The sequence below is a fragment of the Mus musculus genome, chromosome 11 (assembly GCF_000001635.26).
Source record: "Mus musculus strain C57BL/6J chromosome 11, GRCm38.p6 C57BL/6J".
NCBI classification, from domain to species: domain Eukaryota; kingdom Metazoa; phylum Chordata; class Mammalia; order Rodentia; family Muridae; genus Mus; species Mus musculus.
Window position 1 is genome coordinate 70,069,449 of NC_000077.6, and position 22,461 is coordinate 70,091,909.

The window sequence follows — 22,461 nt, forward strand, 5'->3', positions numbered from 1 at the left end:
CTTTGCAGCAACTTTTTAAAAGTTGTTTTAAAACAATGTGCTATTTTAAGCCAGTTGTAGTGAGACAACCTTTAATTCTAGCATCTAGGAGGCTGAGGCAGGAGGATCTCTGTAAGTTTGAGTCTAGCCTGGTCTACATTGCCAGTTCTAGGCCCACCAGGGCTACACGGTGAGACTATGCCTCAGGAAAAAAAAATTATTCTTAGATAAAGTAACTTGGTTCCACTCTCACTAAGGATCATCTGCAGTTTCCAGGTTGTTCTGAGGTGGAAGTTCTTCCTCCTGGAGGGGCTCCATTCCTCCAGGTTAAGCCCCCACGGCCAGGGCAGTCTGCATTCCATCGTTCCGAATGCAAGCAGGCACCTTCCCCAAGCACAAGCTATCGGTGTTTTCCTTCTGTGCAGGGTTTTCTAGGGCAGTGGAGAGGGCAGCCGTACTTTGATTGGGTTTTGTGTTTCTTCTCATCTTCAAGCTCCATCTGCCGTGTCCTGAGTGGAAGGCTTCATTGCCAAAGGGAACCGTTCTGTCCCCAGTTGTCTTCACGGCAGGCTTGCCTTTCCTATTCTTGGGAAGGAAAAGAAAACCAGGCACACACCTGAAAGCCAAGGCGGATTCTTTAAGACTCAGCTCTTTGATCTAAGAAGCAGAGAGCAGTTTTTCTTGGATACTGTTTAGAAACATAATAAAATTTCAATGTCCTTCAGCTAAAGGTCGTTTCCCAGTTGAACAATAAAGCGTGTTGTTCAAGGGCGCCACTAAATCCTTAAGCAAACAAGCACCCTGGCTAATTGTATTTTTATTGCAAACATTTAATGACCTGGAAAAACAGAGCGTCATACTCTCACTGGTGAAATAAAAACAGATTTGTTTCAGGAACAAGTGAACTCTTTGTTAACAGCACTATCTGGGTTTGGAAAGTATAAGGAATATAGAAACACAAAATCTAGTGGGCTCAGTAGTTAAGAGCGCTTATTGCTCTTGCAGAGACCCAAGTTCAATTCCCAGCACCCACATGGCAGCTCACAGTCATCTGTAACTCAGCTCCAGGGCATCTGATGCCCTTTTCTGAACTCTGAGGGTACCAGGCATGCATATGATGCACAGACACATATGCAGGCAAAACCCTAAAAGAATAAATAAATATTTATTTTATAATTTTTTTAAACTTCTCAAAAATGATGGTGATGTAAACACAGGAGCTGAGATGGGAGAGACATGTTGATGAGTCTCACTGAAGACACCCTGTGCTATTACCTTTGTTGGGCCTTACCGAAGCTCTGAAGGACCAAATGATGACATCCATTTTAAAGAAAAGAGGAAATTCACTTACTGAAGGTCTGTTGCCTATGGTTGTACACAAGCTGTTCCCTTAGCTGCAAAGGGAAGCACAGGTTCAACCATAGACGACACAGGTTCCTGGTGTTTCATGTACACTGCTTTAACCCTTACTGTGACCTTTCTGGGTAGACCAGATGGCTAGGATTTTATAGATGAGCAAACTGAACCTTGAAGAGATGGACTTGAACAAGGCTGTACCGTGGCAGGGACCACATGGGAGCGTTTCTTACCCTCTGCTCTGATGACAGCGTCTGAGAGGGGAAGTGAAATATGTTTTCCTGTTGCACACAGGATTGGACTCTCCTGCTTGGACAACTGTACAATTGTACAATTGAGTTTATATTTCTTTTTGATATCAAAGGTAATAGTTTTAGTGATTATTAACTCAGATAAGCAGGAAGCTCATTGCCCCAGTTCTTGGAAGACTGTAGAGATTTACATAGCTTAAAAAGGTCAGACCTGCCTCCAGATGCCCAGGAGAGAGAGATCTGGACGATCAGATCAGGTTGACAGTGGCTCCATTTTCTACTGTAAACAGGACCTGTTGGATGCGCGCGGCTGATCCTGGCATGCTGCTCTGCAGTCTCTGAAGTGTCTCAAGCTTAATGGAAAAAAGAATGGATATCTATCCCTCATTCCCTGTGGAGCTCTGTTCCCCAAGCACCAGATGCCTGGACTGTGGGAATGTCAACACTTAAAAGTTTCATGCAGTGTACATGAAACACCAGGTACCTGTGTCGTCTATGGTTGAACCTGTGCTTCCCTTTGCAGCTAAGGGAACAGCTTGTGTACAACCATAGGCAACAGACCTTCAGTAAGTGAATTTCCTCTTTTCTTTAAAATGGATGTCATCATTTGGTCCTTCAGAGCTTCGGTAAGGCCCAACAAAGGTAATAGCACAGGGTGTGTTCTTTCTCTCTCTCTCTCTCTCTTTCTTTCTTTCTTTCTTTCTTTCTTTCTTTCTTTCTTCCTTTCCCTTCCTTCCTTCCTTCCTTCCTTCCTTCCTTCCTTCCTTCCTTCCTTTCTCTCTCTCTCTCTCCCTTCCTTCCTTCCTCCCTCCCTCCCTCCCTCCCTTTTTTCTTTCTTTCTCTCTCTCTTTCTCTCTCTTTCTTTCTCCCTCTTTCTTTCTTTCTTTCTTTCTTTCTTTCTTTCTTTCTTTCTTTCTTTCTTTCTTTTTCTCTATCTTTTAAATTGACATAAAAGTTGTGCAGGTTTGTGGGGTGCTATGTAAATCAAGATACACGTATACATTGTGACTTTTAGGTGTTTTGATCAATGTGGATTGCTTAGAGTGTCTTATAGTCCTCGTAAATACCCTCGGCCAGTCGTGTCCTGCCATACCTACCCTTGGGCTCCTGAGGTAGAATTCATGTCCCTGATCATCTATGGTTCTCCAGTCCATTTTCTAAGTATCTACTTGGGCAACAGGCACATCCTGCCTGGCCTGTTCATGAGCCAGTCCAGATTTTAGCAAGGCCCAGGAGCCTATAGGCTGAATGTGCTCCTGAAAATCCTACACTGATGCTCTCTCTCCCTTCTTCTATTTTTTTTTTTTGTTGTTGTTTATTTGTTTTTTGAGACAGGGTTTCTCGTATAACCCGGGCTGTTCTGGAACTCACTCTGTAGAGCAGGATGGCCTCAAACTCAGAAATCCACCTCTCTCTGCCTCTGAAGTACTGGGATTAAAGGCGTGTGCCACCACTGCCCGGCTGATGCTCTCCCTTCACTATGATGGAATGGTGGGATTCAATGTTGGTGTCTTTGATTAGATTTAGATGAAGTCATGAGCGACTGGTCCCCATGATGGGATTGGGGCCTATGAGAAACTGTAAGAACACATACATCCACTCTTTCTGACCACCGTTGGATGTGATGTGGCCACCTGCAAGAGGGTTGCTGTTTGCAAACTAGAAAGAGCACCCTCACCAGATGCCGGACCTCCTGCTGAACTTCTTATTTTGACAGCTGACCTTCCCATATTTTGGAATTATAAGAAAGGAACGTTTGTCATTGAAAGCATTCATCTTAGAACTGAGATTAGTGTTACTATTTCAGTCATGATGTATTTCCCTTGAACCACTTAATTTTGAGGAATTCTCTTTTTTTTAAAAAATATTTTTTAAACTTATGTGAATACATGTGTGTCTCTGTGTGGATGTGCGCAGTTAGTGTAGATTTCCCCAAGCCAGAAGAGGATTCGATAGGACTGGACTCACAGCGGTTGTAAGTTCTTACCCCGAACTCCCACCTGGCTACTGGGAGCCTGGTCCTCTCCAAGAGCAGCAAGCACTCCTACCTGTCCTACCTGCTGAGCCTTCTCTCCAGTCCTGGACATGTCCTAATGACAACACATCTCCAAAAGATGGGGCTGGTCATGATGGCACATGCCTATCATTCTAGCCCTGGAGGCTGAGGCTGAGGCTGAGGCTGAGGCTGAGGCTGAGGCTGAGGCTGAGGCTGTGGCTGAGGTAGGACTGAGGAGTTCTAGACAACCTGGGCCATACAGGGATACCTTGCCCAAACAAAGAAACAAATGAACAAAAGCAAAACAAAATAAACCCCACAGGGTTTCTCTGTCCTGACTGGCTTCAAACTCACAACATCTACCTGCCTCTGGCTCACTAGTGCTGGGATTAAAGGCATGCATTACAAAACCTGGCTGGGATTTTGATTTCTTTGTTGAAGTTGTTGCTTGTCTAGAGAAGTGTGTTTAGTCATCAGCTCTGTACACGGGCCTATGAGGCAGGACAGCCTCAGACCAGCTTTTGTCAGAATAAGGACCTTTTGCCAGGTTACCTGCTGACTTCATCTAGGGAGGATATTAAATGTCAGTTTGGCTACACACACACACACACACACACACACACACACACACACACACACACACAAGCTTAATTTCCTGAAACCCAGCACCGCGTTTTATCTTTAAAAGCTAAGAACAAAAGCTATTGCTAGCAGGAGTTACAGGCAGGCTTGGTGGGTGAGATAGACCCCCACCTCCACCCTCTAGGGCGGATGGGATGCTGGAATCCGGTGGAAGCATGGATCACATTTAGCCAGACTCCCAGTCCAGGGACCACTGGGTTTACAGCAGGCTCCTGTAGCCTCCCAGACACCTCACTCCCACTCCCAATCCCCTTCGTGCCTGCCAGGCTGCGGCTGCAGACGAACTTTCACTACACTTTACTGGGCTTTGCAGGCAGGCAAGGAGCAGGATGAAAAGACTGAATGATTTTGGTGCTGGGATCCTTCCTCTCCATCCGCAGCAATGGACCCCATCTCCCCACAAAGGACAGGAGCGCAGTCTCAGCTGGTGGTTCTCAAATATGCTCTTTGGCCAATCAGAGCACCGCAAAGTCTGTTGCAGGCTGCGTCAAAAACATGCATGCCAGAAGCTTCATCTTCTACTAGGTTGAAGAGATGCTTGTAGCAGACTTGAGTGTTGAGGATCCACAGAGGCAGTTGGTTAAAGGAGCTGGCTGAGAAGATACACCTGGGGTGAGACGCTGAGAGAAACTACTGCAGGAGATTCTACTACCCACTCAGTGCGTGGCAGTGATGCCCGGGGAGTGGGATTTTGTTCTGCGTGGGAAGACCCCACCCCGGAGCAGAGCTCTGGGTAGGTGCTCTTGTTTACCTCCAACCCTGCAGTTCTCACTCAACGGCAAGAAAGGATGTGAACTGTTAGAGATAGGTAAGACCCAAGACGGCCGGCCTTTGGCCAGTGAACTTAGAACACAGTCGTCCTGGCTCTGGATCTGGTTCAGCATATCTGGATTGGAACCAGAAAACTGGTATCTTCTGAGGCCACGCCTCCTTGACCTCACCGCAAGCAGTTTTCCCTGGTCACTCTAAGAGTGACCACTATTGAAAGGAGCTGGGGGTGGGGTGTGTGTGTGTGTGTGTAAGTGGTCAACTTAGTCTTAGGAGTTTAATTATGGATTTTTAAAAAGAAGCTGTAAGAACTAACGGTCTAACATTTCACTTTAGTATTTAGGAAAGAGGCATAAATAGTATTGCGAAATGTTGCTTAAGGGCACCTGAAACTGGAGCTGTACCACACGGTGGCGCTGCTATCCTGAGTGTAGGCTGGGCCACTTCCTAATCTCCATGTGGCTAACAGTCTCCCCGCCGCTGGTATTCCTGACTTATTACTTACTAAGACCTATTTTCCATCTTGGCTGTCCCGGACCCAGACCTGCCGTGCTCCTGGGCCACGATCCCCAACTCTTACGTGATGGTTATGCTCTTTCTTCTGCACCTCTTAGGCCTTGTCTTTGCTCCTTTCCCAGAGTGATGGCTCTCTCCCTCCTCCCTCGGTCCCTTGCCTGGGAATTCTAAAGTCCTCCTTCTGTCTCCCTGCCCAGCCAGTGGCCACCGGCAACTTTATTTACCAATCAAAACCAATTGGGGGCAGGGTCCCTCACTATCTTATGTGCAGATTCCCATGTAATTTTGGGCACCCAATAAACACAATACAAGAGTTAGACCAAATCCACAACACTACCCAGCTGCAAACCTGTGACCCACAACAGTTGGCACATGGGTGAGATATATATAAAAATGCAATAAGTGGCATTTGCATGTTGGTGGAGTTGACATTCACTCGACAGAGGGCAACCATGCCTCGTACTGGAACTAGCTTCCCGGAACTAGCAAGGTCATAGAGCTGAGAAGAGAACGTATTACTACCACCATTGTTTTTATTTTTCAGAGACTACTTTTAATATGGGTTCTTAAACACTTTATCCTCCCTTCTAGGCTACCGCCCAGCAGAGGCAGTGGGAAAGAGAGGTTATTAGGATACGGGGAAGTCAACCTGTTTAGAAAATCAACAGTCCAGTTCACAGGTCAACATCGGCAGCTAGATACACTCGAAAACACTTCACAGATATACAGTCAGTCAGTTCAGGAGTGTTGGAATAGCAAACACAAATCAGCAGCTGTGGCATGACCTAGCAGATATAGCCAGGCCTCCGCTGACTCAGCATGAGTCAGCAGGGACACCAGGAGTTCTTTGCTGTGTCTCTCTCAACAAAGTGAAGATCTGTGAAGATACTACAAGCATTGCAAAGCTAGCTGTGCAAGCCCCCATCACTCTCCGTCGAGTCCTATTTATACTCTCTCCAAACATCATGTGTCCTCCATGGATCTTGCCTCATCACATGTCTTGCCTCAGCATGTGAGTCTGTCTTAACAAAACTCCACGTGAGTCTGGACCGGCTGACATCACTCTGCCAATCGACCCGAGTCCGGGGAAGTGGCAAGAAGCCGCCAGCACACCACCAGAGGTTTTTGGTGTGTTTCTCTCTATGGATTCATGGCAAGCAGAGCTCATCATTGCCATGTAAGGTGAACCAATACATGCCTGTCATTAGTGAAGCATCCTTCATCACGCATCCTTTCATGTGCAAAGGATGAAAAACATCCTTTCCCCTGTGTCTGCTTCAGAAAAACAGTCCTTCATGTGTTTGCCTCAGCAAAACAACAACCAACACAACTGACTTTCCAAAGAAACTGTAAGTTTCCACTTCATACCACTTTGCTAGACAAGCATAACTTCTTCCATCATTCTAAATCTTATCCTGTAGGTATCACACCTGTCAAAGGAGCCTCTCCTGGCAGCGAATGGAGACCACCACAGAAGACCACAACTGGACACAATGCAGAGACCAATAGATTGTAGGAGGCCCAGCCATGATGGAATATATCTACATCACAGCTCCTGCACCTATCTATGGCTTAGGGAACATTGTGGAAAAGGGGGCAAAGGGTTGTAAGATGCAGGATACAGAAAGTGAAACAGTCTTTTGTAGGCATGGCTGTGTAAACAAGGCCAGAGCAATGATGATATTGATGGATAGGTTAACATGGAAGGGGGAAGTTTTCATGGAGGCCCACCCCTAGACGACCTACAGGAAACTAATGACTGCTGGGAGAGAGACAATTGGCTTCTCTTAGGGATGAGCCTTTTATTGTTTGTCTAGTTCAGAGTGATCAACCTTGAGCCATATATACACCACCAAAACAAATGGACTCAGCAGGTTGTATTAAAATACATTTGTGCATACACATATACATATATGGCAATAATAAAGGAAAACAGGTTATACATTATCAACTTCAGAGGGGGGGAGGTGCATGGAAGGGCTAGAGGAAGGTGCTGGAGGCAGGAAAGAAAGTGATACGATTCTATTTCAGTTTAAAAAATACATTTAGCTGGGGCTGGAGAGATGGCTCACTGGTTAAGAGCACTGACTGCTCTGCCAACAGTTCTGAGTTCAAATCCCAGCAACCACATGGTGGCTCACAACCATCTATAATAAGATCTGATGCCCTCTTCTGGTGTGTCTGAAGATAGCTACAGTGTACTTACATATAATAAATAAATAAATAAATCTTAAAAAAAATACATTTAGCCCGGCTTGGTGGCGTATACCTTTAATCCCAGCATTCAGGAGGCAGAGGCAATTGGATCTTTAAGTTTCAGGCCAACCTGATCTACAGAGCAAGTTCCAGGACATCTAAGGCTTCACACAGAATCCTTGTCTTAGAAAAAAAATATTTTTAAAACCTGATTATGAACCATGGCTGGAGAGATGGCTTAGTGGTTAGGTGCACTGGTTGCTCTTCTAGAGGACTCAGGTTCAATTTTGTCTCTTTGCTTCCTGACTGGATGCAGCCAGCTGCTTTAGACTCCTGCCACCAGTTCCCTTCCACTGATCCCCGCTCAGAAACCAGCACCCCCCCCCCCCCCCCCCCCGCCAAGCTTGCAGCTCTCTTTGGGACAGAGTTGGTAGGAAAGCACTCTCTACTGTGGCCTTGTGAGCCTGTTGGCCTCATTCCAACAGCAGCACAGTTTGCCGGTTCCATGCCCTGTCCCACATAGACTAGGCCAGACTGAATGACAGGGAGTGGAAATTCTCAGCAGCCCCTGCAAACCTATAAAGGTAGGAAAGTTCCTGTTTCTTGGGAGCTGAAGGCCCATCTCTTCTCCTGAGACTTTCCTCATGCTACACTTGGCAGCTCTCCCTAATCCAGCTCTCAGGATTTGAAGGGAAGGCTCTCTGTCGCTCTGTCTCTGTCTCTGTCTGTCTCTGTCTGTCTGTCTCTCTCTCTCTCTGTAGGCCTGGTCATGTCCCACCTTCAGTGACCAGGGAGCACTCTCTTACTACAGTGCCCTCTGAGGGGTAATTCTGTGTGACTTCTCTACTGAACCCTCCCTTCTGATGGCATTTTATTCATAACAACCCCCTGCCACAGTAGACTCTGCCTTTAAACTAGGAGCCTGAATAACCCCTTCCCTCCTTAAGTTCTTCTGTCAATTTTTTTTTCCTTTGAGACAGGGTTTCTCTGTGTAGTCCTGGCTGTCCTGAACTTGCTCTGTAGACCAAGCTGGCCTTGAACTTAGAGATTTCCCTCATTCTTCTGAGATTAAAGGTGTGCACCACCACAGCCTGGCATTTTGGTTTTTTAGATATAATCTTACTCTGTAACTTAAGCTGGTTTGAAAATCAGGCTGACCTTGAACTTGGAACAATTTTTCCTGTCTCAGGCCCACAATTGCTAGGATCATAGGCAAGCGCCACTATTACCAATTGGAAATATTTCGGAATAAAGCAGCTGCCACGAGTCAAAGAACAAGTCTAGCTCCTTCTTCCTTGTCGTAGACTAGATGTGGGGAGAGCAAATCTCCTCTGACCCCTCTGTCCCCGAACTAGTGACACGCATGAATACAACTATAAATACACACACACACACACACAGAGGTCTGTGTATGAAAATAACATGTCTAAGTCTATTGAGTCCTTATTTTGGGCAGCAGAGGACCAATAAACAAGTGACATTGTGAATGGCACCAGCCTTGGGATTAAGTTGCCTTTGAAAGCCCTTCCAACTGTCCTTGAAGAGCGAGGAATGGGTCTACAGGTCCTCATGCCATAGCCATCGAGTGCTTATTTCTTAACACCACCGACATGCGTCTAAAGAAGGGCTACTCTGCCCACACCTTTAATCCCAGCACTCAGGAGACAGAGGCAGGCGGATTTCTGAGTTCGAGGCCAGCCTGGTCTACAAAGTGAGTTCCAGGATAGCCAGGGCTATACAGAGAAACCCTGTCTTGAAACAAACAAACAAACAAACAAACAAACAAACAAACATACAGACAAACATACAGACAGAAGGGCTACCCTGTCTCTGAGCAGTTGCAGCCACTCGTGCTATTTTATGAGAGCCATAGGACTTTTCTTTTGAACAGTTTCTTCTGATGTTCGTTGGATGATGGTGGGACTAATGGATAAATAACAGGCCATTTTTTTTTCTAGACAATCCAAACACTGTTTTGCAGACAGCCTTAGTCCTAAAATCAGACATTCTTTCCCCAATAACAGACCCTGCCTCTGACTGGGAACACCACCACTTAGAAATTCTTGCTGCTGTCTGTCGCAGCCAACTGATTTGCCAGATCAGCTACTGACAGCTCAGGATTCGGAGCTGTTCACTGATGGAGCAGCCACATGCAGGGCTGCTGTTGCTGAGGTGGCCATGCTAGGGTAATGCAGGGATAAAGCAACAGATGCCCACACCCTCTTGCCTAGCAACTCTGCACAAACAGCTGACATCACTGCACTCTCTAGGGGCTATAGCCCTAAGGCAAACAAGTAAACATTGATAGTGGCTTCAAATATGTCTTTAGGACAGCGCGTGAATGTTGTGTGACTTTCCCCAGTGCTACCCACGGAGCTTTTTGGAAAGAAAGAAGGCCACTAACGGCAGGAAGTAAATCTATCAAAACTGCCGGGCAGTGGTGGCGCACGCCTTTAATCCCAGCACTTGGAGGCAGAGGCAGGTGAATTTCTGAGTTTGAGGCTGCCTGGTCTACAGAGTGAGTTTCAGGACAGCCAGGGCTACACAGAGAAACCCTGTCTCGAAAAACCTAAAGAAAAATCACACACACACACACACACACACACACACACACACACACACACACACACCCTGCATTCGAGAAGGAATGCTTTAGCTTTACCTGCTAACCAGCTAGCTATTAGACCCTGGCCGGGAATGGAAGACAGGCCTTCACAGGGCTAAGAGAAATAAGAATAGACAGACCTGACAAGGTCCTGGGAGAAGCAGCCTGCTGTGGGCTTTGCTACTTATGATGGTTTGAATGGGAAATGTCCCCATAGACACCTAGTCCCCAGCTAGTGATGCTGTTTTGAAAGGCAGTGGAACGTTTAGGACGTCTGAGGTCGATTTGGAGGAAGTAAGTCTCAGTTGGGGATGGGTCTCAGGGTAAGTTACAGCTCAGCCTGGCTTCTGGCCCAGTTGCTCTCTTGGCTTCCTGGCATGTGCCACGTGACAAGCGGCTGCCTTGTGCAGGCTTCTGGTATGAAAGTGAAATGTCCCCAGGTGGTGGCACTATCTTGACAGGTTGTGAGACTTTACGGACATGCAGCCTACCTGGCCAGCATAGGACCATCCTCTTCTGGCTTCTGTGTTTGTGTGATCATGGGCATGCGCATACACACCATCTCCCCCTCTCCAGCCTCCCTCCTCCCACCAAGGCTATGGAGGTCAGGGGCTCTAGCTCAGTGGGTGAGTGTTAACTAGAGTGCACAAGGCCTCCCGAAGTCAGTGGTTCTCAACCTTCCTAATGCTACGACCTTTTAATACAGTTCCTCATGTTTGGATATCCAAACCACAAAATTATTTTCATTGCTTATCTGTAACTGTAATTTTGCTACTGAATCATGGTATAAACATCTGTGTGTTCCAACCCCTGCAGAAGGATTGTTCAACCCCCAAAGGGATCACTGACCCATAGGTTGAGAACTGACTGCCACTCAGTCTTCAATACAGGAGAAACAAAATAACATAAAGCCTCTGGATAAACTTTGTCAGGGGCTGTTTAAAGTGAGATACAGTGTTACCTTTTATTTCCACTCTCAGTACCAGTAGAAAGCTGAAGTTAAGTTACTTTGAAATGATTGTTGGGAGACTGTAGCCTGCATGGTAAGTGTCTGGTAGTTAGTCTTGACCGTCATCTTGATGGTGGTCAGAGTCATCATGGGGAAAAAGGAAATCTCTGGGCAAGTGAGTGATTATCTAGGTTAGGTTAACTGAAGCGGGAAGACCCACGTGAAATGTGGGGAGAACCATTTCCTGGGCTGTGGTCTCTGGTGAGTTCGTGAATTCACTGACTGGTCTGTGCTTTCTGGCTCGGATGCGTTGTGAACAAGGGCTTCAAGTTCGTGCTGCTGGCTTCCCCATTATGATGGGCTGTACCCTCAGTTGCTTTTGTCGGGTATTCTATCACAGTAACAAGGACACCAGCTGACACAGTGCCCACCTATTGCAGTCGAAAGCTGAGCCAGATTTTAGCAGCACATACAGCAACTAAACCACACACTTAACTGTTTTGCTCTCGCCAGGTCTTGAGTGTGCTCTTGCTAGGTCTGCCGTCTGCTGGGCCAGCCACTCCACCTCTCTCATCCTGGAGACACAGTGCTGATAAAAACCGGGAAAACTCAATGGTCTGACAAACAGCTGGCTGAACATTGGATAGGCCCATACGATGCACTCTTCATTACTTTGGCTTCACTGAGTCTTACAGTGAGTCTTTACATAAAAGATTCATCGGGGCAGAAGAAAGGCAGCCCTGCCTGAGGAAGTCATGTGTAATTGCTCTTCAGTGCCACCTGAATCTGCGCACTATTGAAAAATCTTAACCATATCTTCTGAAGACAAGGGTTGTGATTTTCTATTGTTGTGATAAGACACCATGACCAAAGCAATGTACAGAAGAAAGAGTTTATAGGGGACTTACAGTTTCAGAGGATGAGTCCATGACCATCATGGTGAGGAGCACGGCAACAGGCATGGTATTGGAGCAGTAGCTGAGAGCTTACATGTGAGACAACAACAGGGAGGCAGAGAAAGAGAGAGAGAGAGAGAGAGAGAGAGAGAGAGAGAGAGAGAGAGAGAGAGAGAGAGAGAGAGAGAGAGAAATAATTGGGAATGGCATAGGTTTTGAAACTTCAAAGCCTGCCCCTAGGGACATAACTCCCTCCCCTCCCCACAAGGCCACACCTTCCAACCCTTCCAAAACAGTTCCATTGATTGGGGATCCAGCATTTAAATAAGTGAATCCGCTGGGGACCATTCTCGTTGAAATCATTACACCAAGCTAACAAAGAGAAGCAGTTATTAGGTTAGTGACTTTCCTTCTGTGTTTTTGCTCCATGTCACATGCCTGATGGGGCAATGGCTTAACTATAAATAACTCACATATTAAAAAAAAACAGATTCAGTTATTTTTGTTGTTATGTAACATGTATGTATGTGCTTGTGTGTACCTATATGCACCATATGTGTGAAAGTGCCCACAGAGGCCAGGATCTCCTGGAACTGAAATCACAGGCAGTTGCCAACTGCCTAACGTGGACACTAGGGACTGATCCCAGGTCCTCTGGAAGAGCAGCAAGTGTGCTTAACAGCTGAGCCATCTCTCCAGCCCGGTACTTCACATTTTATTGGCTGGGATTTGCCAATAGGCTAATGTGCTTTCTACTCAATCTGCTTTCGCCCCCAGGTTGTTGGAGGCACACTCCTGATGAGAAACAGAAAACCCAGTATTGTTTTGGAATCATCGAGTTCTCTCTGAGGTGTTATCTGTGTCACTTCAGTTATTAACTGTGTTTAGAGCCAACCTCAAAGGAGTTTAGATTTAGTGCCAGCACCCTGGATGATGACGATGACAATGTTTGCTAGTATTAGACAGTATGTACAGAACTATTCAAGCATAGTTCTTCTGATGACCTCTGATGACCCTCCCTTCGAAGGGTACAGAGAGGCCACACTGTATCATGGCAAGTCTTTTCATTCCCTCTCCCCCTCTCCGCCCTTACACAGCTTGAAATGGCAGGAGACCACTAAGCCTGCATCCCATGGAAAAGGACTCAATCTGGACAGTGGGCTGTAATAGAGGAGTGGGGTCCTTACACATGCACACGCGCACACACGCACACACACACACACACACACACACACACACACGCACACACACACCTTGCTCCAGAGTATTTGGGTATTTAAGTAAGCCTGCGTGCCTCTGCAGAGGCTACAGCGGGGTGTCAGGTGTCTCTTGCTTCCCACCTTACTGCTCTGAGATTGGGACTCTCACTAAGCCTGCTGTTTGGCTGGGCTTGCCATAGGCTCTTGGCATCCACCAGTTTCCACTTGACCAGGCTGGGGTCGCAGGTCCAGGCTACTATGCCTGTCTTTTTACCTGGGAACTGGGGATTTGAACTCTGGTCATCAGGCTTGCAGAGTAAGCAACAAGGCAATCTAAATTCATGAGAGGCTTCTGCCGGACCTCCTCCTCAGTGCAGCTCATATGCATGGATGTTCAAAAAGTCATATTTTTCTTTTCTTTTCTGCTTTTCCTTCTTTTTGAAGCATGTTCTTGCTATGCAGGCCACTCTGGCTTGAACTGAACCTGTGATTCACCTGCTTGTGGTCACTGACGGTTGGGACTGCAGGTTGTGCTATCAAATTCCAGCACAATGAAATGTTTGCCTGAAAACAAAACACAGCTGCTGTTCTCAGAAGGTCGAGGACCTAGATGTGGGTTTACTTTGGAAGAGGAGAAAGAGATCTCGTGTGTGTGTGTGTGTGTGTGTGTGTGTGTGTGTGTGTGTGTGTGTGTGTGAAAGAGAGAGAGAGAGAGAGAGAGAGAGAGAGAGAGGGAGGGAGGGAGGGAGGGAGGGAGGGAGGGAGGGAGAGAGAGAGAGAGAGAGAGAGAGAGAGAGAGAGAGAGAGAGAGAGAGAGAGAGAGCACAACTTGATTTTGAGGTGTGGTCCTGTTTCTATTCCTTTAGCACTGTCCACATTTCTTCTGGGTCTCTCCCTGGCTTGGAACTTGGCAACCAGACAAGGCTGAGTAGCCTACAGGGGCTTCCTGTCTTGGTCTTTCTAGTTCTGGGATTGCAAGTGAGTGCCACCATTGCCCAGGATTTTTTTATTTTCTTTCTTTTCCTGTGGACTCTGGGGCTCTAACTTAGACCTCACGCTTGCAAGGCAAGCACTTTACCAACTGAGCCATTTCCCCAGCCCAGAATGAGGAATGGTGTTCCAGAAAGAAAATCTCCCTCTAGCACAGGGGTTTCGTGTTGCCGCATTGAATAATCTGTTCCCCTCAACTAATCTCTGTCTCCTGGGTTTTAGCTATGTGAACTTTAGATTCTGGTAACAACATGACCATGAATAGACCAGTGGCTGTGGGTCTCTGGCCACTTCCTCTACTCAGGGACCAAGTTCTCCTGCTTTGTAGCCAGCCTCAGGTATATATAGATACTAAATGGGCCTCAGAACTTAGCCCAAAACTGATGCTTAACAAACACTGTGAGATAAGTGTGAGCGAGGCTGAGAAAAGGACAAAGGGAGTGGATGGAGGAAAGAGGCTCGACGTATAGGTTATCTGAGGTGTGGAGGAAGACAGATTAGAAGGGAAACACAATATTGCCGAGTGATGGTGGTGCACTTCCTCAGTCCCAGCACATGGGAGGCAGAGGCAGGTGGATCTCTGTGAGTTCGAGGCCAGCCTGGTTTATGGCTCAAGTTCTAGGAGAGAGCCAAGACTGTTACACAGAGAAATCTTGTCTCAAAAAGCCAAAAGAAAGGAGGAGGGGGAGGGGGAGGGAGAGGGAGAGGGAGAGGAGGAGGAGACAAAGGTAGCAGAGGGAACTTGGAAATCCCCTCATGATTCGAGGGCTCTTGCTGTCTTCAGGGCCCCAGCCCTTCCCCTTCCAGGAACTGGCTTTGTATTAGGTTGGTGGTAGGCAGGGACTAGGGTCGATGGAGGTACTGGGCCGGTGGCTCTGGGATGGTCCCAAGTGTCAGCCTTCCTGCTTGCTTGTCCTTTCCTGCTGGCTTTTCTGAGTTCCTCATTCTTGGGACTTAGAAGCGGGTGTGTGGAGCTTTCTTGAAGGGACCAGATCCTTTCTAGGCCACATCTCCTTTCACTTCCTGCTCTTGAGGTTCCTCAAACTGCTGGAGTCGCCAAATCCCCTAGGAGAAGCTCGCACTTCTGCTCCATCTCCCAGGATGCACCGCTGGAGGCTCAGGCCTGTCTCTGGGGCTCTCGGGCCTGGTGCGGAGTGGTTCTGATTCCCCAGAGGAGTAATGTGGATCGAGCAGGTGGAGTGGGGTGGGGTGGGGTTTCTCTCGCACCGGGAGAGGTGAAGAGATCGATGAATGGATTTTACTGAGTGCGCACTACGACCTGGGCTTTAACTTAGGCTCAGCATTAGACTATTTCCTTACGTCAACCCATATTAATTCCCGCAAGGCAGAAGGAAGCAGGTCTATATGTCCATTTTTAGCTAAAAAACAAATCATTCCGGCATCTTGAGTAACTTTTTTCAGGTTCAAAGTTAGCTTTTGGTAGTTTAACTCCAAAGTTAGCTTTTGGTTTCCAAAAGAGAGGTTTGTTTGTTTGTTTGTTTGTTTATTTATTTAATTTTAATAGTTTGCCCCCACTTTCTCTTTAAAAAGTATTATCATTATTTATTTTATGTGTATGGCTACTTTGACTCCATGTATGTCTGTGCACCACGAGCATGCGTGGATCTGTGGAGTCCAGAAGAGGATGCCGGCTCCCCCGGAGCTGGAGTGACAGATGGTTGTGAGCCAGGGTGAGCACTGGGAGTTGCGCACAGGTTCTCTGGGAAAGCTTAACCAGGAGCATCTCTACATCTCTAGCCCCCTCTTTTTTCTTTCTCCCCCACTTTTTTTTTTTTGAATATGGTTCTGGACATGGAGATGGAGAAGTGAGTCAAGTTCTTCATGAAGCACAAGATACACAATTTCCACTGGCAGAAAAACAAAGAGAGAGACAATGCAAACAATGACATTGTTTTTCACATATCATACTTCATGGGGGTGAGGGTGGGGCTGGAGGCCTTGAACTCAGAAATCTGACTGCCTCTGCCTCCCAAGTGCTGGGATTAAAGGCTCTAACTAAGGTCGGGTATGGTGGCACACTCCCTTAATCCCAGCACTTGGGAGGCAGAGACAGGCAGATTTCTGAGTTCAAGGCCAGCCTGGTCTACAGAGTGAGTTCCAGGACATCCAAGGCTACACAGAGAAGCCTTGTCTCAACCCCCCCCCCCAAAGGCTCTAATTAGTTCTTTGAAATCAAGTATGAGTATGTTGTTTAGCCTGGCCTTGGCCTTCTGCTTACACAATCCCCCTATTTCAGCCTCACGAGTACACAGGACTACAAGCGTGTGGCACTGTGTCCACTTGGGCATCTGTATATTTATTTTCAAACCTTCCTGCATTTGAGACACCCATTCTTGAAGGAAAGCATAGCTATCCTGTGCCATCTGGGATTGTCAGGGCGGGTCAGGTTGTCTGAAGCTACTTGCTGGTGGATTTGGATGCATGGGATCTGGTGTTATAACTAGCCAATTAGGTGGTAACAGCTTGGAAGGCTGGGGCAGAGTTCTTCAGAAGGCAGTATATGCTTTGAATCAGCGCTCGATATATGGTACTGTTTCACCCACAGCCAGGATTCATGGGTCCAGGAATCAAGGGGTGGAAAAGGGAATAGTTCCACTTACTATCACTCCTAGTGACCCTCTAGGAAAATTTTTGCTTCCTGTCCCCATAACTCTAGGTTCTGCTGGCTTAGAAGTTTTGGCTCCAGAGAGGGGAGTGCTCCTACCAGGAGCTACAACAAACATTCCATTGAACTGGAAGCTCAGACTATATCTCCTGCAGTCCCAAAGAGGATTTCAGCACCAAGTCCACATTTTCCAGATGACCTCGAACTCAGGGCCTACATTCCCCACATCCCACTTTTGGGTTGGATTTGAGTAGATGGAATTATGCGTAATCACTAAAGCTCTACCCTGGGGTGCTTTGAATGAGAATGGCCCCCATAAACTCACAATTGGGTGCTTGGTCCCCACCGATGGAACTGTTTGGAAAGGATTAGGGGGTGTGGCCTTGTTGGAGGGGGTGTGTCACTAGGGATGAGTTCTGGGGTATCTGAAGCTCCCACCATCCCCAATGTACTCTCTGCTCTGTGTTAGTGGATTAGGATGTAAACTCTCAGTGGTTGCTCCAACACCATGCTTGCTGCCCTGCTACCCTGTTGCCCTGACATGATGGTGATGGACCCCTGTTTCTCTGAAACTGTAAGCCTCAGATAAACCCTTCCTCCTGTATGTATGGTCATGGTCTTTTGTCACGGCAGTAGAAATGCATCTAAGACAAACCTCCTTCTTGTTACTGCCTTGGTGTGGATACAGAGTCTTTCATCGTTTAGTTCTTCAGTCTTTGAAGGATCTAAGCTGACTAGGCATGTCTTCTGTGTCTGGTTGACTCGTTACTTTGATAACCTGATGGGGGAAGGCGATGATTCGGATGTGAAGTGTTCTTCACAGGCTCATGTATTTGAACACTTGGTACCTAGCTGGAGGCCCTGTTTGGGAAGGTCATGGAACCCTTTGGACACAGGAGAAAGAGGCCTTCAAGGGTGAGTTCCTGCTTCCTCTCTGGCTGCTGAGATGTGAGAATCTCACACTGCTGCCATCATAACACTCTCCACTGTCCACTACTCACTGCCCACTGTCCACTGTTTACTGCCCACTGTCCAGTGTCCACTGTCCAATGCCCACTGTTTACTGCCCACTGTCCAGTGTACTGCCCACTGTCTCCTGCCCACTGTCCAATGTCCACTGTCTCCTGCCCACTGTCCATTGCCCACTGTCCACTGTCTCCTGCCCACTGTCCAATGTCTACTGTTTACTGCCCACTGTCCAGTGTCCACTGTTTACTGCCCACTGTCCAGTGTCCACTGTCTGTTGTCCACTGTCTATTCTTCACTGCCCACTGTCCACTGCCTATTGTCTACTGCCCGCTGCCCACTATCTACTGCCCCCTGCCGTGCCTTTCCAGTCATGATTGTATTGTATGCCTGCAGACAGCATAAATCTTAAGTTTCTCTTTTTAAAGTACATCTCAAAAATTATGTATATGTGTGTCAGTATGTGCATGAGTGCAGGTGCTCATGTAGGCTAACAGTGTCAGACCCATGTCCACAATGACACACTTCCTCCAGCAAGGCCACACCTCCTAATAGTGCCACTCCCTGGGCTGAGCATATATGAACCATCACTCTAGCCTTTTGGGGCTCAGCAGTGGAAAGCATGAGTCCTGGAAGTCTTAGCTGAAAACTTCCCATTGCTATTTACTTGTAAAACAAAGAAAGCTTGCAGAATGCCCATGGCTTGAAAATCCCAGAGAGGGTAATGGTTGGCTCCTGCTGTGTTCTGAAAGGCAGAGAGGAGGTTGCAGAAGCATGGCCCTTGACCACTCTGAGACTGAAACGCCTCAGTAGATGTCACTTTGAAGAGAAACAAAATTTAAGACTATTTTAACCAACTTCTTTCCCTTATATTTATTTTATAGTACTACAATGTTTATTATTTATTTTAAACTTTTGAGAAGGTCTTACTATGTGGTCCTGACTGACTTGGAACTCGCTGTGTAGACTAGGCTGGCCTTGAACCCATGGGCGTTTCTCATCCTTCTGCCTCTTCCTCCCCAGTGCTTGCCTCCAGGCTTGGCTTGAATGTTATATTTGAGGATATTTTAATTTATTCTAATTATCACATGGAAAATCTAGCAGAGAGGTCATGTTTAAATAAATCCGGGAAGCCTTTTGAGTAAGCATGTGGTAGAAATTCCAAGGGTAAGAAATAAGGGCTGGAGAGAGGGCTCAGCAGTTGGAAGCACATTCTGCTCCTACAGAGAACCTGAGTCCAGTTCCTAGCACCAGGGCTGGGTAGCATACAACCACCCATAACTCCAGCTCCAGGAGGATCAGATGCCCTCTTCTGGCCTCCAAAGGCACCCACACTCCTGTGCACAAACCCACATACAGATGCACACATATAAAACCAAAACTTTAAAACAGAACAAAGCAAAAACCAAGCCTTTTCAGTGTTTTACCAGCGTGACCTGTATTAGTGTATCTTAGAATTGATGGCATCTTAAGTTTGACAAAGTGTAGTAGTTCAAATTTCTTTTCTTTTAAAGATATATTTATTTATGTATTTTATGTGTATGCGTGCTCTATTTGCATGTATGGCTGCAGGACAGAAGAGGATACTGGATCCCAACACAGATGGCTGTGAGTTACTATGTGGTTGCTGGGAATTGAACTCTGGACCTCTAGAAGAGCAGCCAGCTTTTAACAACTGAGCTATCTCTCCAGCCCCAGAAGTTTACATTTCTTTCTTTTCTTTCTCTATCACCACCTTTTATTGTGATAAAATATATGTAACATTCATGCTGGCTGTGGTGGTGCACACCTTTAACCCCAGCATTGGGAGGCAGAGGCTAGCAGATCTCTATGGGTTGAGGCTACCTGATTCTATGTAGTAAGTTCTAGGCCAGCCAAGGCTATGTAGAGAAACATCTCAAATTCTATCTATCTATCTATCTATCTAATTTGCTCCCCCCCTTTTTTTTGAGCTAGGGTCTTGCTGTGTAGCCCTGGCTACATTGTTATTCACAGTGACCCTAGTGCATCATGTTGGGTTTAGTGGTGTGTGATTTTTAAGTGTGCAGTGTGGCACTCAGCATATTGATATCAGCCTCCAGCAATCAATCTGTAGAGTGTTTTCACACAGCAAAAGTGAAGCTCTCCCATTAAGCAACTTTCTGTTCCTGCTCTCTAAGCCCAGATAATTGCTGTTCTGTCCGTTGTACTGCTCTAAGCCCCTCGTACAAATGAAGTCAGCTCACAATGCTCATCCCGACAAAGGAAACTCTGTCTTTATACAGTGTAGGGACTGAGGTGGATTTTGTCAGAGAAAGTGGCTGGCTCTTTAAACTGTAGATCGAGCTGGAAGAAGAAAGCAAAAGTTTGCATTTTCTTTTTTTGCCTTTAGAAACCCTGTCTAGGGAGAAGATCACTCATTTCTAGGTTCTACATCGTAGCAAGGTATGCTCAGCCCTGAATAGCTGATGACCGTCTCTGACTGAGGCTGTCTAGCAGGTTAAAACTCATGCAGTAAAAACTGCCTGCTGCTGCCCTCCCAGCTTTGTATCTCAATCCTCGAGGTTAGCAGTTCCCGGGGAAAGGAACTAAAAAGATTTGAGCTGTAAAACTTAGTCTTCCGTGACTTTTCTCTTACAGCATCCATGTCATCTGACGACCCCACGGAGCAGCAGGATGTACGCCAACTGTCACAAAACACATAGCCGAATTTTGTTCATTTACTAAAAGAAGAAGAATAAATTTCATTTAATTTGCAGAAAACGGTATGTATTTTAAAGTTAAAAAAATGATTTATGTGTAGGTGTTGTGCCTGCATGTGTGTCTGTGCATCATGTATGTGCAGTCTTTCAGGAGTCCAGAAGAGCTTGTTAGAGGCCTTGGTAGTTGGAGCTACAACCTGGGTCCTCTGGAAGAGAAACCAGTCCTCTGAAACACTGAGACATCTCTCCAACTTTCTAAAGCATTAGAGGAGCTGGCCTAGGAGATGAAAGATGATTGTTATTGTAAAGATATTCTGGCAGAAGAAAAAGAAAAGCATCCCTCATAGTAACTAGGATGGCTCTGGAATCTGGACGTGTGACTCAGAATGTATTCTGCCTATTACAGTCCCCACCATAATTTTTCCTACCCATAAAAGCCATGTCATGGACCTGTATTACCTAAGATGGCTCTCATAGACAATAACTTCCCATTGCCCAGGATGCCAGCCTTTGAATAAAAATGACTCTTTTCCTCCAACTCTTGTGCCCAGAGTACTGGCTTTTAAATGGTAGTCAGAGCTGGGTCCAGTACCACAGTATCTGAGATTAATCAACTGACTTATTCTGGTTCTTTGTTTTAGAGGTTCGATCCATGATAAATTCACTCTATTGATTTGGACCCATGGTGGGGCAGTTCATTATGACAGAGGACGTGCATCCGGCAAGGCTGCTTGGCTCCTGACTGAATTGAGAGAGGAAAGAGAACTGGGATGTCACAGTCTCCTCGGGAAGGCGCACCTCCCCAAACTGAAACAGGCTCTTCCATCCTCCAGCAGGCTCCATCCTAACAATTTCCTCATATTCTAATAGTGTTATAATCTGGGGACCAAGCCTTTAACACATGGCTTTTGGGGGGAACATTTCAGATCCAGAGTACAGTATCAGCTACCTGTTCCAAGTCACCTAATCTCCTTTCTGCCAGAGGCAAATGTATTGACTTCATAGGGTGATGTGCTGTGAGGGTTAAATGAGAAAACCTTATTTATATAGATAATGTGTGTGTGTGCATGCGTGTGTGTGTGTGTGTGTGTGCGTGCACGCGTGAGCACTCATGGGCATACATTTGTGCAGAGTATGTGCATCAGTGCCAGTGTGTGTGGAGGCAGGAGGTTGATTTTTAGTATTTTTCTCTATTACTCTCTACTTTCTTTTTCTTTCTTTCTTTCTTTCTTTCTTTCTTTCTTTCTTTCTTTCTTTCTTCCTTCCTTCCTTCCTTCCTTTTTTTTTTTTTTTTTTTGGCAGAGTCTCTCTGAACCCAGTTTATTGTTTGGCCACACTGGTCCCACGGATCTGCCCTTCTCTGTCCCTTCTGCAGTGTGCTGGCAATATAGGTGTGTGCTGCTGTGCCTGGTTCATATACAGGAGCTGGGTTACAAACGCAAGACCTCATGCTTGTGAAAGAGCCCTTTACCCACCGAGTCATCTTCCCAGCCTTTGTAGATCCTGTGTAGCACTCGCAGGGCATGAAGAGGGGTGTTTGTGTCCCTGGACTGAGTGTGGTGCTGGGGTTATGACTTCCATATTTTGAAGAACTTCTGCACTGAAGTGTGGAGGTAGAGAGCCACAGCTGAGCAATGTTCAGAGAGTGACAGGCTTGGAGTGCTCCCTTGGTCCTAAGTGGGATCTCTTCATCAGACCCCTCCCCATTAAAAGGAGGGAGTGGACTATGGGTCCCAGTCCTAACCAAGAAACTATTTGTGGTTCAAATCCATTGGCAAAAGAAAATCAGTTTTCTACAATGGAGCATCATGGGGTATACCCACCATACTCCAGGACCAGGAGTAA

General features: G+C 46.5%; 1 long non-coding RNA gene across 3 annotated transcripts; it reads left to right on the plus strand.

Moving 5' to 3' along the window:
• Window positions 1-8,222: 8,222 nt before the first annotated feature.
• Window positions 8,223-21,817, plus strand: Gm32946. 3 transcript variants are annotated; one of them, XR_879978.1, is made up of 4 exons: window positions 8,223-8,288; window positions 17,793-17,884; window positions 20,555-20,679; window positions 21,258-21,817. It is a non-coding gene; the product is annotated as a predicted gene, 32946 (long non-coding RNA). The 3 variants fall into 3 exon arrangements; XR_879977.1 differs by lacking the exon at window positions 8,223-8,288 and having other exon boundaries at window positions 17,065-17,884; XR_388791.2 differs by lacking the exons at window positions 8,223-8,288; window positions 17,793-17,884 and adding an exon at window positions 20,130-20,359.
• Window positions 21,818-22,461: the final 644 nt, after the last annotated feature.